Consider the following 16,378-nt stretch of genomic DNA (forward strand, 5'->3'; position numbering starts at 1 on the left):
CTGAAGACAACAAGGTTTCAGCGGCTTCTTATTGGTTGGGCATAGCATTATTCTACTTGGGCAGGTTTAGAGTCACAGATAAGGACACTTAACACAAAGTTACATAAATCGGATTGGTTGCTTCTAGAATGTGACTATATCGTGCTGAGGGTGTGGAGGGGGAGGCAGGGGGAACTGATGGGCTCCTTGCTGCTTTATCTAGTAGGGACTGTCTGGTAAATAATATTAATTTAATTTTGAATGAGTCAGTCCAGATCAGAACTGCTTTCATATACCATTGATTGACCCCCAAGCCGCATACAAATAGACCAGAAAGAAATCAGAAGTATTAATGCTAAGGTGATAAAAAGGAGATGTGGGGCAGTATTTAATTTATTTAGCCATAACTTCACCCCAGAGCAGATGCGAAAGAGGTGAGGTGCTGAGAGATCGGGTGGGCAGGTGTGGGGTGGAGATCCCACCACCGTACCACTTCCATTTCATTTAGTCTCAGGTGAGATGAGCCAGAGGTCTATTGAGATCCTTAATTAATCACTCAATCGCTACACGGATCTCATCCCACTGCCACTGCTATTTAGTCAATGGCCAACAGGAGCCTTAAAATACAAGCAATGCACCAGAAGAAACCCCCAGGCAAAGTCTGCAGCCTGGTGGGTCTCTGGGTTATCCCCTCAAACTTAGACAGCCCATGGCCAAAAGAGACACCTGCTGGAGGCATGGGCCACCCACGCATGAACACTCCCGCCTGCCCTGAATACGAGAACAACTTTCTCCCTTCACCAGGGCCACCCCGTCTGGCCCCATCAAATCTGCTCAACTTGCCTTATTCCTGAACTCCATTGCCAATCCTCTGCCTTGGCCACAGCACAGTACCAGCAGCAGCCACTACTCCCACTGGTACAGGAGAGCTGCTGGCCTCCGATTGGCCAGCTGCTCTCTGAGATGTGAAAACTGAGCCACACAAGGATTTACACAAGACAGGAAGCCCGACAGCATGAAGCTAAGTGCCCAGTTGGGAGTTAATTCCATTAGACATCCCAAAAAATGCCTGCAATGCGGTTGAAACCTGTTTTCGGGCTAATGGACGGGTTCATTCCCCTGACCAATAAATTCTGCCAATGATTTTGAATTAAGACCCAATGGGATAAATTTTCATTTTCACTGTGTCACACTCACCTCGTGTGCCCATAAAAGCTATTAGGAAGATGGACACTTTACTTTTAGAAGCAGCATGGAATGGGCAACTTACCTTGACAAAATGGATACCAGAGGGTCAGGTAACTTCTTTTGTGGTTTCTGCACAGACAGGAACTGACTTTCTAGTCGGACAGGCTTCCAGGGAGGCATTAAAATGCAAATGACCTTGAAGCACCTTCCATTGAAGAGATTTAAAGTAAGAATGACTGCTAAACCTGCTGCCCTCGTGAAGGTGGAATGACAAATAAGACATTTTGGAGGCTACTCATGGCTGGAATGCTGATCGTTTATCAAACGTCCTCCATTGTCTGATAAGTTGCTCAGCCATAAGCCCATTTGTGTGGACAGTGGAAAGATCGATACTGTGATCACATGACAAAAACATGACCGGAAAATACCTTATTAATCCACTAGGCCAGCCCAGTTGCTCAGTCTGGGATATGAAGACCAGAGGGAAGCCTTTCTTGTCCAACACAAGAGAGGATCTTGCTGAAGATCCACCGCATCGTCAGAGAAGTGGGCTCATTTGTTTTACCTGTAAAAATATACCTTCATGACAGGGTCTTGACCACAACTTCGGCTGGAAAAACCAAAAACATCTCACCTCCATTTTCCTCAGTGAACCCCGGTGTGAGGAAGGGGGGAATCGGAAGGTCTCAGGATATCCAGAGCCTCTTGGCATGGGGTCTAGCCCTTCCTCTTCCCTGGAGGTGCCCAGAGGCCCTGGGCACACTCGGGACACCAGGGCAGCTAGATTGAGCTCCAGAAGCTCCATCGTCACCTGTTTCTGCCAGTCTTGGAAGTCCAGATGCGTCTGCTCCATAGTCTGTGATCTCTCAGCCCTGGCCCCCTGAGACGGGGCCAAGCTCTGGACCCCTCCGCATCAGCATTCTGTGAGCGAGCCAGGCTCTGGAGCCCTGCATCATTAGCCCTCTGAGACTGGGCTAAATTGTCGAGATCCACAGCCACGGCCTGCTGTGTCTCCAGAATGCCAGCGAGTGTCCCAGCCATGGTCACCAGTGTCTCCAACTTGCCCCCCCACACCCATGGCCCGGACCAATGTGCCTCCTGGATGCCGGCAACACCCTTGGCCGGAGCCCGCTGTGTCTCCAAGATGGCCTGAACCCTGTCACCCATGAGGCCAAATCCCTGACCCAGACTTTCCACTGCAGATGCCATTCTTACAGTGTTGGCCTGGTTCCCACACTGTGCTGGCACCACCTCCTGCAACAGCACTCTTTTTGACTCTTCTCAACCGCCTTGCAGTCACAGCATGGTTGCTGACAGCCCATCCATAAGTGATGCATCTCCACCAGCTTCGGGATGAATGAACCTAAGGCCTGGCATCTGGCTTAGGGCCAGCTGATTCCTCGCCTCCCACAGATCCTCCTGCCACCACGCCAAATATAGCACACCTTCTTCCTCCCTTCCTTCCTGCCCCTTGAAAAGCTTTTTAAGAACACTCCTGCCCAGTTTCTTTCCTTGAGCTCATCATAAAATATCTACTTGGGAACTGATGCCCACCCATTCTCACCATGGCTGATCCAATATGGCAGTGCCCATATCAGCACCATCTTAATACCAATGATGTTTAGCAGAAGCTCAGTGCTTTGAATTATATACTATCAAATTATTATGCAGTATTAATCTGTCCTAAGGGGTGAAAGTTTCAAAACAATGTACCATGAGCTGGATTTTAATTCTATTGCCCAATCCTGATGCTGTGGTGAATTCTGGGTCAGGAATGCAGAGATCCTAGCAGCAGAAACCTGTGGAAGTGGTTTTGAAAGTGGCTGCCAATTAAGTGGCGGGCCACAGGAGTCACATCCAATTAAGGGCAGCAGATGTGCTCTCAAGGCTGGATGTTCCTCCAGCACTGAGTGATCAGTAGTCTCACCCTCAGAGGCAGGAGCTGTTGACGTGAGTAAGAACAAGAGAGGGTCCCTCAAGCTGGAAGACCTTTACCAATTTACAACTAAAGTGGAAACTCAGCCACTGAGGCTGTGGCCTTATGGCTATGATGGATGTGGGGATGGAGGGAGGGAGTTTCCTTGTATGTTGAAGCACAGGCTTCTCCCCTCCCCACCCTTCAATCTGCCATCAGCAGGCCTCCTCCACTCCACAGTCATGTTTCAGCCTTAACAGGAGGCAATTATGAGTCAGCAGAATGTTCTTAATGAGTTCATTAGGTGGCCTAATTGTAACCTGCCACTTACATGTATGGAATTGGCAATCCCATTGAGTGCTGCGACCTCCGTCCGATAACCTCATTGGATGGAAGCCAGAGAATCTTCCAGAAGGGTGCAAAGAGGGGGTTATGAAGAGACACCTGGAGGACACCCTCAGTGAAGACTCGACTTGACCCCCGGTGAAGACCCGGCTCAACCTACTGCAAAGACTAAGCGAAGACTCAGTGAGGATGGAAGAAAACGTGAGAGACCAACCTTCGCAAAGAGGACCCTGAGTTCGAGATACGGCAAAGCTCAGTGAATTGCACCTGGCAGCTCGGTCAAGTTCATCAACACAGATAGTATTAGAAATCTCAGAGATAGAATAAAGTATTAAGTTATTGTGGGAATTGAGAATTGTTTTAAAATAGAGTTTGTAAAATAAGGATTTGTTAATAAAATTGGGTTAAACCGCAAATCCACTCATATTCTTTGTTCATCTCATGAGTAACAGCACCTAGGTAAACGGGTTTTAGTATAAACTGGTCAAAGTGTCTGAAGTTACAGACAACAAACTGCCTTCCAAAGTTGAAGAAAGACATGCATGCAGGTGGCTACTAACTGCGACAGTAATATATTAAACTGTTAGTCCCCAGCTTAGATTTTTTATTATTCTTTCACAGGATGTGGGGCATAACTGGCTCGGTCAGCATTAATTACCCATCCATAATTACCCTTGAGAAGGTGGCAGTGAGCTGCCTTTTGAACAGCTGCAGTCCATGTTAGGGAGGATGTTCTAGGATTTTGACCCAGAGACAGTGAAGGAATGACGATATACTTCCAAGTCAGGATGGTGTGTGACATAGAGGAGAATTTGCAGGTGGTGGTGTTCCTGTTCATCTGTTGCTCTTGTCCTTCTAAGTGTTAGCGGTCACAGATTTGGAGGGTGCTATCAAAGGAACCTTGGTGAGTTGTTGCAGTGCAGCCTGCAGATGGTATGCACTGCTGCCACTGTATGTCAGTGGTAGAAGGAGTGAATGGTGAAGGTGATGCATGGGGTGCAAGTCAAGCGGGCTGGATGGTATTGACCTTCTTTAGTGTGGTGGAACTGCACTCATCCAGTTAAGTAGAAAGTATTCCATCGTACTCCTGACTTGTGGACAGGCTTTTGAGAGTCAGAATGTGAGCAAGATGCTACAATAAATGTCAACTGACATTGACAAAATATTCTAAAATCTTGTGAATAGGCACCTGTGACTTGAGGTTTAAGTGTGTGAGGTACAATGCGATGGGAAAGATGCTAAGTATTAAAGTGTCAGAATAGCCTTGCATTGCAGCTGAGCAATTCATTGTTTTGTCCCGCTGAATTACCCACACCCAAAACCCAGTTTCCTTATAGTTTCAGGAAAATTATAAAAATGTAAGACTTGCATTCATGTAGGGTCTTGTAACATCTCTCTGAAATTCCCAAACAGATTCACAGAAGATTAAATCTGGAAAATAATGTGCAGGGATTAAATGGGGCAACCGTTTTTCAAACAGCATGACACCATAAACAGCAAATGAGATGCATGATTAGCGAATGGTGCTGAGCTCCAAGCAATGGGGCAAGAATCAGCGCCACCCATTCCGTGCTACCTGGCCACTGCCAGTTGCACTTAAAGTCAATACTTAATTTAACTCCAAAAGTCAGTGATACAGATTAGTGGTTAAGGTTGTCACAAATGGTTTTACAGTTTGGATTTGATGCTATATGCTTTATACTGACAAAAAGGTAAGCAGAGAATAATAACACGCTTTAATGATTAAACCTCTTCCGCAAAACAAGCTTTTAAATATGATTACAAGCGGCGATCGGAATGTGCTGTGTCCGCGTTTGCCAAACATTTAAAGTCACAGTTTTGATTTTGCAAAATGAAGGCCAACATTTTATGAGGTGCGCCTTCCAATTTCAACCTTGTGCCATGATGATTTCAACATGCATGGTTTTGATTCACTGGCAATCATTTTAATCCGGCACCTCTTTTGATCCAAGAATGCTAGCAATTCATGAGGTCAATAAAATGTGGCATTATTCGGAAGCCTTCCCTGACTACAAGCAAAATTCAGCAGCAATTCAAAACTAATATTGTCCAATATTCAACCATGAAAGATAAACAAGTCATATTAGATATTCCTGTCAGATTTACAGCAAATCGCTATTGGACACCTGAGCAATTGCATTGGCAGGATATTGAGAGAAAATGTGAGCATGTGTCAACACCCAAATATTCCCATCCTGTGAAAATGACTATTTGAATCACCACACCCATAATTTTAAATTTAATTCCTCTACTAAAATCGTTTTGACTTTGTGATTATTGTCTCAACTGCCAAAAATATCCTCGGGCTCTTAATCTTCAAGTTTGATGACTGTGGTGAGAAATGTATGATGCTAATTTTGAATCTCATGTCCAAATCTTATAAATGAAATGCCAATGAACATTAAAAATAATGTTAGATTAGTTGGGTGTGAATGAGAGCATGGCCAGCTGAAATTATTGACACTTCATTACATTCCAATACAGGTCTGTGTTGTACCAAATAGATTTGAGTAGTAAGGATACCTGTAACAGAGGTGTTATAAACTTGTTTTGCATATTTTTTTGCTTATTTTATACTTTCAATCTCCACTTTAATAGAATTACTTTGCCAGTGAAATCATTACAAAGTTGTGGGGAATGTGGTTAGGTGTAATGGTTATTTATTCAGACTCATGCTAAAACCCATTGCGGCTGTAAAGAATTGTGAAAATGTTAACACTGTATAAGCATCTAGCTACATCTTCAATTGTCAGCTGGGGGTAATGCTTTTGCTTGATGGTTTGTTTAAGTTTATGGAATTTAAGCAGATGTTTCATTCTTCTTAGGTTGAGCTACCACTGAATTAATCCACGAGGTTGGCATTGTGGCAAGAACTCACTTGATTAATTTGACCTGTACGTCCAGGGTTTCCTTCAGTTCATACCTTAAACTCATTGGAACTTCATGTGGGCTGGTTACAACTTTGCCAGATTGTCCAGATGTCCTTCATCACAGTGAGTGCTGGGGGCATGTATGAAAGGATCAAAAAGGCAACAGGTCCATCAACAAAGAAAGGGGCTCCATTGAAAAGAAAGTGAAGGGAGTCATCACCGACTGCAATAAATAGTTGGAGATATAGGTGAAACATGACCTTGAGTTGTACTTGAGGGAGAACATAGTCAACAAGGAAGCCCTACCACTATAGAAAGTCTGTCTGTCATGGAATAACTGGATGTTGAACACACGATGGAGGAGCTTAGCAAGGTTATTAATTCGCTTGTCATGGGCAGAGTTGTAGGTGCTGATGCTACACCTTCTGAACTCATCCAACACAGGAAATTTGCACTCCTGCAGCACCTGCACAAACTTCTCTGTCACTGCTGAAGGGAGGGAGCAGGGCCCTAGGATATGCATAATGCTAGTGTTGTGACCCTGTACAAGAATAAGGCGACGACAGTGATTGAAACAAGCATTGAGGCGTCTGCCTGATACACATCATGGGAAAATACTTAGCCACATTGCCCTTGTCAGGCTGCAGACCCTGGCTGAACCCATCTAGCCCACATTACAATGTGATTTCAGAACTGGAAGATCCGCAATTGACGTGATCTTCTCAGTCAGGGAGTTGCAAGAGAAATGCCCTGAACAAAGGAGACCACTAGATATTTCCTTCATCAATCTCACAAATGCTTTTGACCATGCAAGCAGAGGCAGCCTATTTAAGCTGCTGGAGAAAGATGGATGCTTGCTGAAGCTTCTCAATGTGATCTCCTCTCTCTGTGACAAAGTGATGGGTAAAGTCAGCTAGGGTGGTGCAACGTCAGAACACTTTGAGATGCTCAGTGGATTCAAATTGGGTTGGGTTTTGGCACTAACATTCTTTGGCATATTCTTCTCTATGCTGCTTCAAATGCCTTCAGCTCATCTACAGAGGATGTCGACTGACATACCAGAACTGATGGAAAGCTGTCAACCTTGCTCACCTAAGGTCCAAGACAGAGGTGTACCAAGAGCACCAGAGAGCTGCTCTATGGTGACAATGCTGTACTGACATTCTGTACTGAAGAGCACCTGCAGCAGCAAATGGACTGACTCTCTCTCTCTCTCTCTCTCTCTAAGCCTGTAAAGATCTCGGTTTGCTCATCAGCATCAGGAAAACAAATGTCATGGTCCAGGATGTTGCCATGCCACCATCTCTCAGCATTGACAATGTGACACTGGAGGTTGTTGATAGCTGCACATATCTAGTTTTTACACTCACCAGCAATCAGTCACTTGATGCTGAAATCAACACATATGTTGTAAAAGCTGCAGCTGTTATGTCCAAACTGAGTAAGAGCGTGTGGAAAAAACAGCAACCTGACTGAGAACACCAAACTACATGCTAACAAAGCCTGTTTGCTCATCACATTTCTCTCTAGTGGTAAGAACAGGACAACGTATGATAGGCCTGAGAAAAAGCTGAATAATTTCCACCTCCACAGTCTCAGACATATCCTCGACATCTCTTGGCAGGACAAGATCACCAAGTCAGAGGTCCTAGGCATGCTAATTCTATCTGTATTCACTCATTGCTAAGCCAGTGATGTCTGTGCCGAGTTGGCCACATTCATCAGATGGACGACAGCGGTATACCCAAAGACCTTCTGTATGTGGTGAACTGGACACAGAGTCATGAACTCCTAGGAGTCATGAACTCCATACGTCCTCTGCAAGATATGAAAATGGCAGACACTGACAACTAGGAGACAGTCATTGACAGTCTGGAGCTATTTGCAATAACACTAGAAGAGGCGAGCAGGAACAAAAAGCTCAAGCTGGTCGAGAAGAGGGCTCAGAGAAAACAGAGAGCAGTGAACCCTGTGCCTCCTCAACCCAGTACGTCCTCTGCAGCAAATGCGGAAGAGACTGCCATGCTGGACTGGGGCTGCTGAGCCGCTCCAGTCATGGTTAACACAGAGTCACCCACCAAGGAGCACCACTTTTTTTTTATTTTTATACTTTTCCAATTCAATCAAATCATGTCCAATTCAGAGTCTCAACAAGTTGAGACATTTCCGATCCAAGCTGACAAGACAGGGTATGCAACCCTTTACCCTGTCTTGGGTCTAATCTACATGAGCCAAACTGATTGGAAGAGGCGCAGGTCTTCCTCCTCCAAGGCTTGATCTCATTTGCATCTTAGCCAAAAGGCCGAGATGCTGCTTTTAAAAATTGCTTCATATGAAAATGAAGCTTAAATGTAACCCAATGGCCTCAACCAAGTGCAGCATCTGCATAGCTTCTCGGCCTTTTGGCTAAGATCAAGTGTAGTATGGTCGGCAGCCCATGGTCGGCCGCACTTGGTTGAGGTCATTAGGTTACACTGAAGCTTCATATGTTTCATATGAAGCAATTTTTTAAAGCGGCATCTCGGCCTTTTGGCTAAGATGCAAATGAGCTCAAGTCTTGGAGGAGGAACCTCCCCCTTCTCCAATCAGCTTGGCTCATGTAGATCAGGCCCAGGACAGGGTGGTTTGCTCGCTCGCCCTGTCTTGTCAGCCTGGATCTGAAATGTCTCAACTTGTTGAGACTCTGAATTGGATTTGATTCGATTGAATTGGAAAAGTATTTTTTAAAAATCTGCATAACTACACTTGATCTTAGCCAAAAGGCCGAGAGCACCACTATCATTTTACGAGACAGATGGCTGCCACAGAGGACTTGGTTTGGGACAAGTTAAATTAGATCTAATCCCTTTTTGAACCTCTCTCAACTTGATCCGACATAATGAAGATTTGAAGATGTTTCACTCATAAGCATTCCATGATCACTGGTTTGCAGTTGTCAATCATATTTGGAGCCAGGTAACTCAATTGGCTGGATAGCTGATTCGTGATGCAGAGCGACACCAACAGCATGGGTTCAATTCTCAGGTTCAGCTGAGGTTATTCATTCTGCCTTCTCAACCTTGCCCCTCGTCTGAGGTGTGGTGATCCTCAAGTTAAATCACCACTGGCCAGCCTCTGGTCACCTGGGACTACGGTGCCTTTACCTTATACAGGTGTACCAGTAGAGGCCATTCTTTCAATTTCATTATTATCTGCATTCTTCATGATGTTCATACCCAACCAGACATCAAGATAAAAGTAAAATACTGTGGATGCTGGAATTTGCAACAAAAACAGGAAATGCAGGAAAATCTCAGTAGGTCTGAGAGCATCTGCGGAGAGAGAGTAGAGCCAATGTTTCGAGTCTGGATGACCCTTCAGCAGAGCTAAGCACAAAGAAAATCAGAAAAGATATATACCAGGAGGGTGGGGGCACTGAAATAGGACAAAAGGAATGTAAATGCAGAATTTCTTTTTTATTTTCTTTGCTCTTAGCTCTGACGGCATGGTGGCACAGTGGTTAGCACTGCTGCCTCACAGTACCAGCGACCCGGGTTCAATTCCTGGCTTGGGTCACTATCTGTGTGGAGTTTGCATGTTCTCCCCATGTCTGCATGGGTTTCCTCCGGGTACTCTGGTTTCCTCCTACAGTCAGAAAGACATGCTGGTGAGGTGCATTGACCTGAACAGGTGCCGGAGTGTAGCGACGAGGGGAATTTCACACAACTTCATTGCAGTGTTAAGCCTTACTTGTGACAAGTAAATAAACTTTTACTTTAACTGTGACAGATGCTTTCAGACCTGCTGAGATTTTCCAGTATTTTCTGTTTTTGTCCCAGGTAGACATTCCTATCCAGCAGATGGCATAATGTTGTCCTGCTATCGTTAAGCTTAGTGTCCAGCTGACAGCTAAACTAACTACATTGGATATAGACCACACTATAATCTACAATTTCAATCTTAGGTGAAACGAGTGTCTGTTTGAAAGTTGGGGCCATTGCCTGATTCTGGTTTCAGTTTAGCACAATGAGTCATCCAAACCATTAGACTGAGCTCACTGATGACAAAAGCCCTCAGTTCTAGGTTCAGTGTATTGCTCTGGCTGTATCCATATGTCTAGACAATTCTTTTCAATTCACTATGAAATTGTTAGTTTTCCAGCACCTACCACAGTTTTCCAAAGTTCTGTTGGTATTTTACATGGGGAATGAATCATTGGATTCTCTGCTGTGCTTCTGGATTTCACATCCACAACTCTCCTCACCAACCACCACCTTCCATCACCACCACCGACCTCCTCCCACCTCTACCTGACCATCCCCCACTTCACTGTAACTATTGGGGCTAGAATCTGTATACATCTTCATAACTCATTCAATGACTTAATCATTCATCAGTTACCTGGTCTTTCTGAAATCTTGGGTGCGATCTTACCTGCTGTTCAAGCTACGCTCCCGCTGCAGCGAGTACGGAGAATTTGGCAGCCAGCCAAATCTCCGTTCCCTGCGGCGGGGTGGGAAACTTCCGCCGGCATGAACGGTGGTAAGATTTCTGGCCAACGAATCAAAACATTGTCAATTCTGCAATTCCATGTGGTCAAGAAAGAAGTCATTTGGATTTGTGTCACTATAACATATATAATCTATATACAAAACATTCTTGCATCTAGCGTGCATAACACACTTCAGGCATCACACTTAGAGGAGTTTGTTTCTCTGATACAAAACAATTATTTAAAAAAAATAAGTTTATTCTAATCTTGGGATGGTGTCAGGGATTTACAACAAAATTCAAATCTACAGAGAACACATTAATTTTTAATTGATTGGAGAATTTGCCTGACAGAAATGTGCCTCCAATAAGCCTTATAGTTTGCTTTCTTACAGCAAGTAAGCCTTTGCTGTGGAAATTGCCCCACTTCAGCAAAAAGTGAATTTAACATCATTTGTCAAAGGTTTCCATAGATCTTCTGTCAAAGTTACAGTGATTAGGTGGGAGAAATCTTGTAGAAATTCACTCTTTGTGACTTTAAAAGAATGGCCATGTTACGCAAACATACATCTTCGCAGTAGAATTGTGCATTGTGTTTTACATGGCGTAACACCACCGTCCTTACAAAATAGTGCGTATATTTTCCTCTCCTCCACTTCACCTGGGTGCAATGTGCACAGTCCCTGTCCCAGTCTAATTTCCCTCGATGTGATGCACCCAGTTAATTTAACACACCCAGGAAATGATAAACCTACCCCAATGTATCCTTCAAATAACATCACAAGAGCTCCACCATGTAAATTAATACGCACAGATCCCCTGATGGCAGTAACTTCCAACATTTTCCTTTGATTCCAACTATTCTCACTTTAACACTAGTTGCTGCCACCATTGCTCCAAAGACCTCCACTAGCTTCCCATATAAATACCAATCTAAATTAAAAGTCATGAAAATCAGCTACAGAAAAGCTGTTGCCTTGCTGCCTTTAGACACCCAGCACCTATGGCAGATTCATTTTTTGTGCATCATCAAATTATTTTAATTTTGAAATAGATCAATGAATTCACTACCTGGTGGTAATTTTAACTTTGGTTGACAGCGTAAAACGGACGATGTTGGGACAGTCACTCACGATATATCCCCGCCCAAATTTTCACTTCTATTGCAATTACTGAAACGTGGGGCAACACAGTGGCACAATAGTTAGCACTGCTGCCTCACAGTGCCAAGGACCCTGGTTCGATTCCCGGCTTCGGTCACTGTCCGTGCGGAGTTTCACTTTCTCCCCGAGTCTGCCTGGGTTTCCTCTGGGTGCTCCGGTTTCCTCCCTCAGTCCAAAAGACGTGCTGGTTATGTGGATTGGCCATGCTAAATTCTCCCTCAGCGTACCCGAACTGGTGCCGGAGTGTGGCAACTAGGGGATTTTCATAGTAACTTCATTGCAGTGTTAATGTAAGCCTACTTGCGACACTAATAAATAAACTTTAAAACTCATTTTACACTTGGAACCAAAGTCAAAATTACCCCAAGTACTTCAAATGATTCTGCATCTGACCATGCCAGAGGTAGTTGTGCAAATTTGAAGAGATCATTGTAGTATCTTAGAGCAGCCATGCAAAACTCCAAAAAAGACTTGTGTTTCTGGGAGCTCTGCACAGTTTACTGTTCATGAATTCGTCAGCTGTCCAAAGCTTTGGTTACATCATATCTGTAATTCTTTGTCCAATAACTAATTTCCGAAATGAAAAGTTTTATTGCTTAGCAACCAAATATTTTTTTTTGCAACAAGACTTAGTTTAGTCCTCAACACCAAACTGGAAAAAACCTCCAAAGCATGTATGTAACAAACTGAGCGTGCACTGACATTGTAAAACATAAGCTGAAAGTACTGAACATGCTCAGCAGGTTAGGTAATATTTGTGTAGAGAACCGATGAATTAACATATTGCCAGAACTGCAAGATACGATCTGTGATCCATATTTAAAAAGGAACAAAACAAGCAGTGTGGAGAAACGTAGATAGGTAAAAACAAATAATATGATCTATAAAATATTTAAGTAGAAAATGGGGGATAGGAAAATGGTAAAAATTATACATCCATGGGAAATCATAAGCATGAGAAAAGAATTAATTAGAGTACTACTGCAGTTTAGTGAATTAAATTTTAATGTTCCTGCACAAAGCAGTTAAACCAATGATTTTATGTTCACATAAAATTGGAAATGTTTCTCCTGGGGCTGCAAAAAGACTCCTGCTTGCTGTTGATCCCCTGAGATCACCTTCCAGACATCATCTGACAGCCAGCTCTGCATGGGAGCGAGCTAATTTTCTGCCCTCTCACAATCGGTGAGATGTTTCGAGCAACATAGCTCATTGATGGTATGTTAGTGAGCGACTTGAGCCTCATGGGCCCTATTGAACAGACATCACAATTCTTACAACAAATCTGCAGCCTTTCTGAGTATTTTTTTTAAAAATTGCCTCCATTAACTCATCCAGCTCTCTCGAAACTGGGAAGCTATAGGAGTGCAAGACTGATTCTTGGGTTTGACCGGTAAGGGTCCTTCAATTTCAAGAATTCTATAAGTCTAATTCATAAGCTCAGTGAACCTGTTTCTCTTGAAGAAAATAGGTGAGGTTGTTCACTATATAAGCAAAAAATGACATGCAGGAAAAGGCCTACTGGTTCATTCAGCCTATCTCACACGCTTGTGCTGCCTTATACATCACAATGCACATACTCCCCAATCACCTGGAGCCATGAAATCGCCTGTGATAAAAAATGAAGAAAATTGGCCTCTCCGACCCCATATGGAGATCAAAGCCAGCCCAGGAGATCACATTGGCTCCGAGTTACATTAGAGGTACATATATATATGCCTTATATAAGGTGATCTTCACCCCAGCCAAAAACAGGTCCGGTCCTCGCCTGAAGGAATTCAGTGAATCAGTATTCATTGTAAGAGCAACATCCAAAATCCACCATTTACTGAGAAAAGAACCTAACATCAAACCAAATTTTGCCCTTACAACTTGTCCTCCCTAAATTGTCCAGTTGAAATAATTGATCTACATAAATGCATTATTTTATGAACCTCGAACAAATCATCCCAGTTCTATACTTTTCTGAATTAATAAACACCCAGATCATGGGGTCTATTTGGATAATTAAGCTGTCCTACACAAAAAATAATCTTGTGGCTCTTCTCTGCACCCCATTTAAAGTCACAATATCATCTGCTATGTAAGAATAAACAAATTGAATGCAGTATTCTAACTGAAGCCTAACCAAGGTCTTGTACATGAATGCATTGTTTAATAGTGAATTGTTCTTTGAGTATTTAGCTTCCTGACATTGGTCATGGATCTTGAGATTGATGCATTAGAATGTCCAAATTTATTTCTTTCAGCACTGGTTGGTGTTAATTATTTTCCCTCTGTATGTATATGTATGCTTAGGATTTAACATTTCCACATGTATTACCCTTTTAACGTGGACCAATCTTCTAGCACATTTAGATCTACTTATAGTAGTTCAGCATTTTCTATAATCCTTCATTTTTATTTTGCCTGCTTTACATGTTTTTGCTGAAACTAGAGACATGCTGTTGAAACTATTCATCTTGCACTCATCAGGACAGAGACAAGAATGCCAAATTTCAAGAGGAATGAAAATTTATGCTGCATGAGAAAAGGAATGTTGATTAGTTGGAAAGTCAGCTCTTATTGGTTGAGGCATTGCTATGGTTAATGCGCCAGGGAAATCTAGTCCTTATGCTTTTGTTTGTTCAATAAAGTTCCAATGTCTGGACATGTTGCTTTTCCTGTCAAAGGACAAGTCCCTACATATGATTATACATAGCAAGTGTAGGAGGGCTGCATTGAAAGTTCAATTGATAATCTGACATCGGTTGTTAGTGTAATTATTAGCATACTTGGGATTGTTTAGCAAGTTCTGCCCAATCGCCGAATCACACGTAACGTTGGACATTGTGTTCCGAGTTTTACAAGCATGGATTGGTTGAGTACAGTCAGTATTCTGCCTACTGCAAACAGCCAAAAGGATGTGCTGTTGAATACAATCCGATAATCACTGGGACAAACAGCCCATTTACCTGACATCACACCAACACTGAAATTCATGTAGCACATTACTCAGTTGCATGGTAGACAGAATGTAATTTTGACTTGATGGCCGAATCTGTTAGTGGAATACAGCACTCACATTGCCACTGCATAGTAGCAGCATGAAACGGCTAGCTTCGCCTGTTAATCAAATGTTGAGCTACTTTACTCTTCTCCAGGTTTGAAAATGGTGGTCTTAGACCCTGAAAGAGTTAATAATCACACAAGTTTAAAAATCACATAAGCTGCAAGCTGTATCTCAGTCACACAGCGAAGCTATGTGAAAATCATAGATCTTGATTAAAGCAGACCCAGATAAGAGTCAAGGACCATTCAATTGAATGATGTGCAGCTACAGTACATGTTTGCCCATTAGAACAAGGAATTAAAAAAAAGGGAGGATGATATACCATTGGTCAGAGATATAGCTATCATTGCTAGATAATATAACATGCAGAAGTTATAATCGGACACAATACTCTTATGTATGCATGATGTAACCTTAATCAATAACTCTGAGTGGATAGACATAACTCCTAAAATGTGATTAGTATATGCTAATTATTTGTAATCAAATTTGAAACTCTAATTGCTTGTGTATTTCTGAATTTTGCACTCTGGCTGGTTATAGACTGAGACCTGTGACTTTCTAGGGTCCGAGTTATATAGCTTGATTAAAACAGCTGTTTAAGGAAACTCCGTGACTTGGTCTAGTTACTTGAAGGGTGAAGTTGTGATCAATTAAAAGGCTGACATCAACCCTGCAGCAAATCTATTTGTAATTATGCACAAAGCATAATGATCAGGGTAGCCATTATCCCATAGGATAACTTTGATGTGCCTTGTTGAGGCACCAGGGAGTTATCATCCCTCATGCTTGACAGAAGCTACACGTACTCAAATGCAAATATCCTCTGCCATCAGAAAGAACATGCCCAGGCATTGAGCCATTTTTGACTCCACAGAAGCAAAGAGAACATTTACACCCTGGTGCATTTTCCATGGTAAGGCCTCGACCTAAAAATAGGATATTTTCAGCTCCACTTAATGTCTCAGGTTAAGGTAACTTCAATTAGCATGCTAATGGACAGACCATCTGCACAGATTGGTGAGTTCTTCAGGATTTGGCGACTTTGGTTTGTGGTGGTAAGACTGAACCACTCTTGATGATAGACATTGATATCCTCTGCCAAATGGACAATCTTTGCCACCCTCAGAGCTTCATCGAAGTGGTATTCCACATGGAGGAGCATTGATATAAAATAAAATACTTTCTGATGAATAAAGCAAAAGCAAAATACAGCTCTGACAAAGGGTCATCCTGACTCAAAACGTTGGCTCTATTCTCTCTCCACAGATGCTGTAAGACCTGCTGGGATTTTCCAGCATTTTCTGTTTGTGTTTGATGGAGGAGTACTGATTCATTTGCTGAGAGAAGATGTAGGTGGTAATCAGCAAGAGAT

At 42.9% G+C, this 16,378-nt stretch overlaps 1 protein-coding gene and 1 pseudogene across 2 annotated transcripts in view; one reads left to right on the top strand and one right to left on the bottom strand.

The window, feature by feature from the left end:
• The window catches only part of LOC144508506 (serine/threonine-protein kinase 35-like), a 131,442-nt gene that overhangs the window by 86,070 nt on the left and 28,994 nt on the right, over positions 1–16,378 (bottom strand). The window lies entirely within an intron of this gene.
• Positions 8,705–8,910, top strand: LOC144508823 (U2 spliceosomal RNA; annotated as a pseudogene).

The sequence above is a fragment of the Mustelus asterias genome, chromosome 20 (assembly GCF_964213995.1).
Source record: "Mustelus asterias chromosome 20, sMusAst1.hap1.1, whole genome shotgun sequence".
Taxonomy (NCBI): Eukaryota; Metazoa; Chordata; class Chondrichthyes; order Carcharhiniformes; family Triakidae; genus Mustelus; species Mustelus asterias.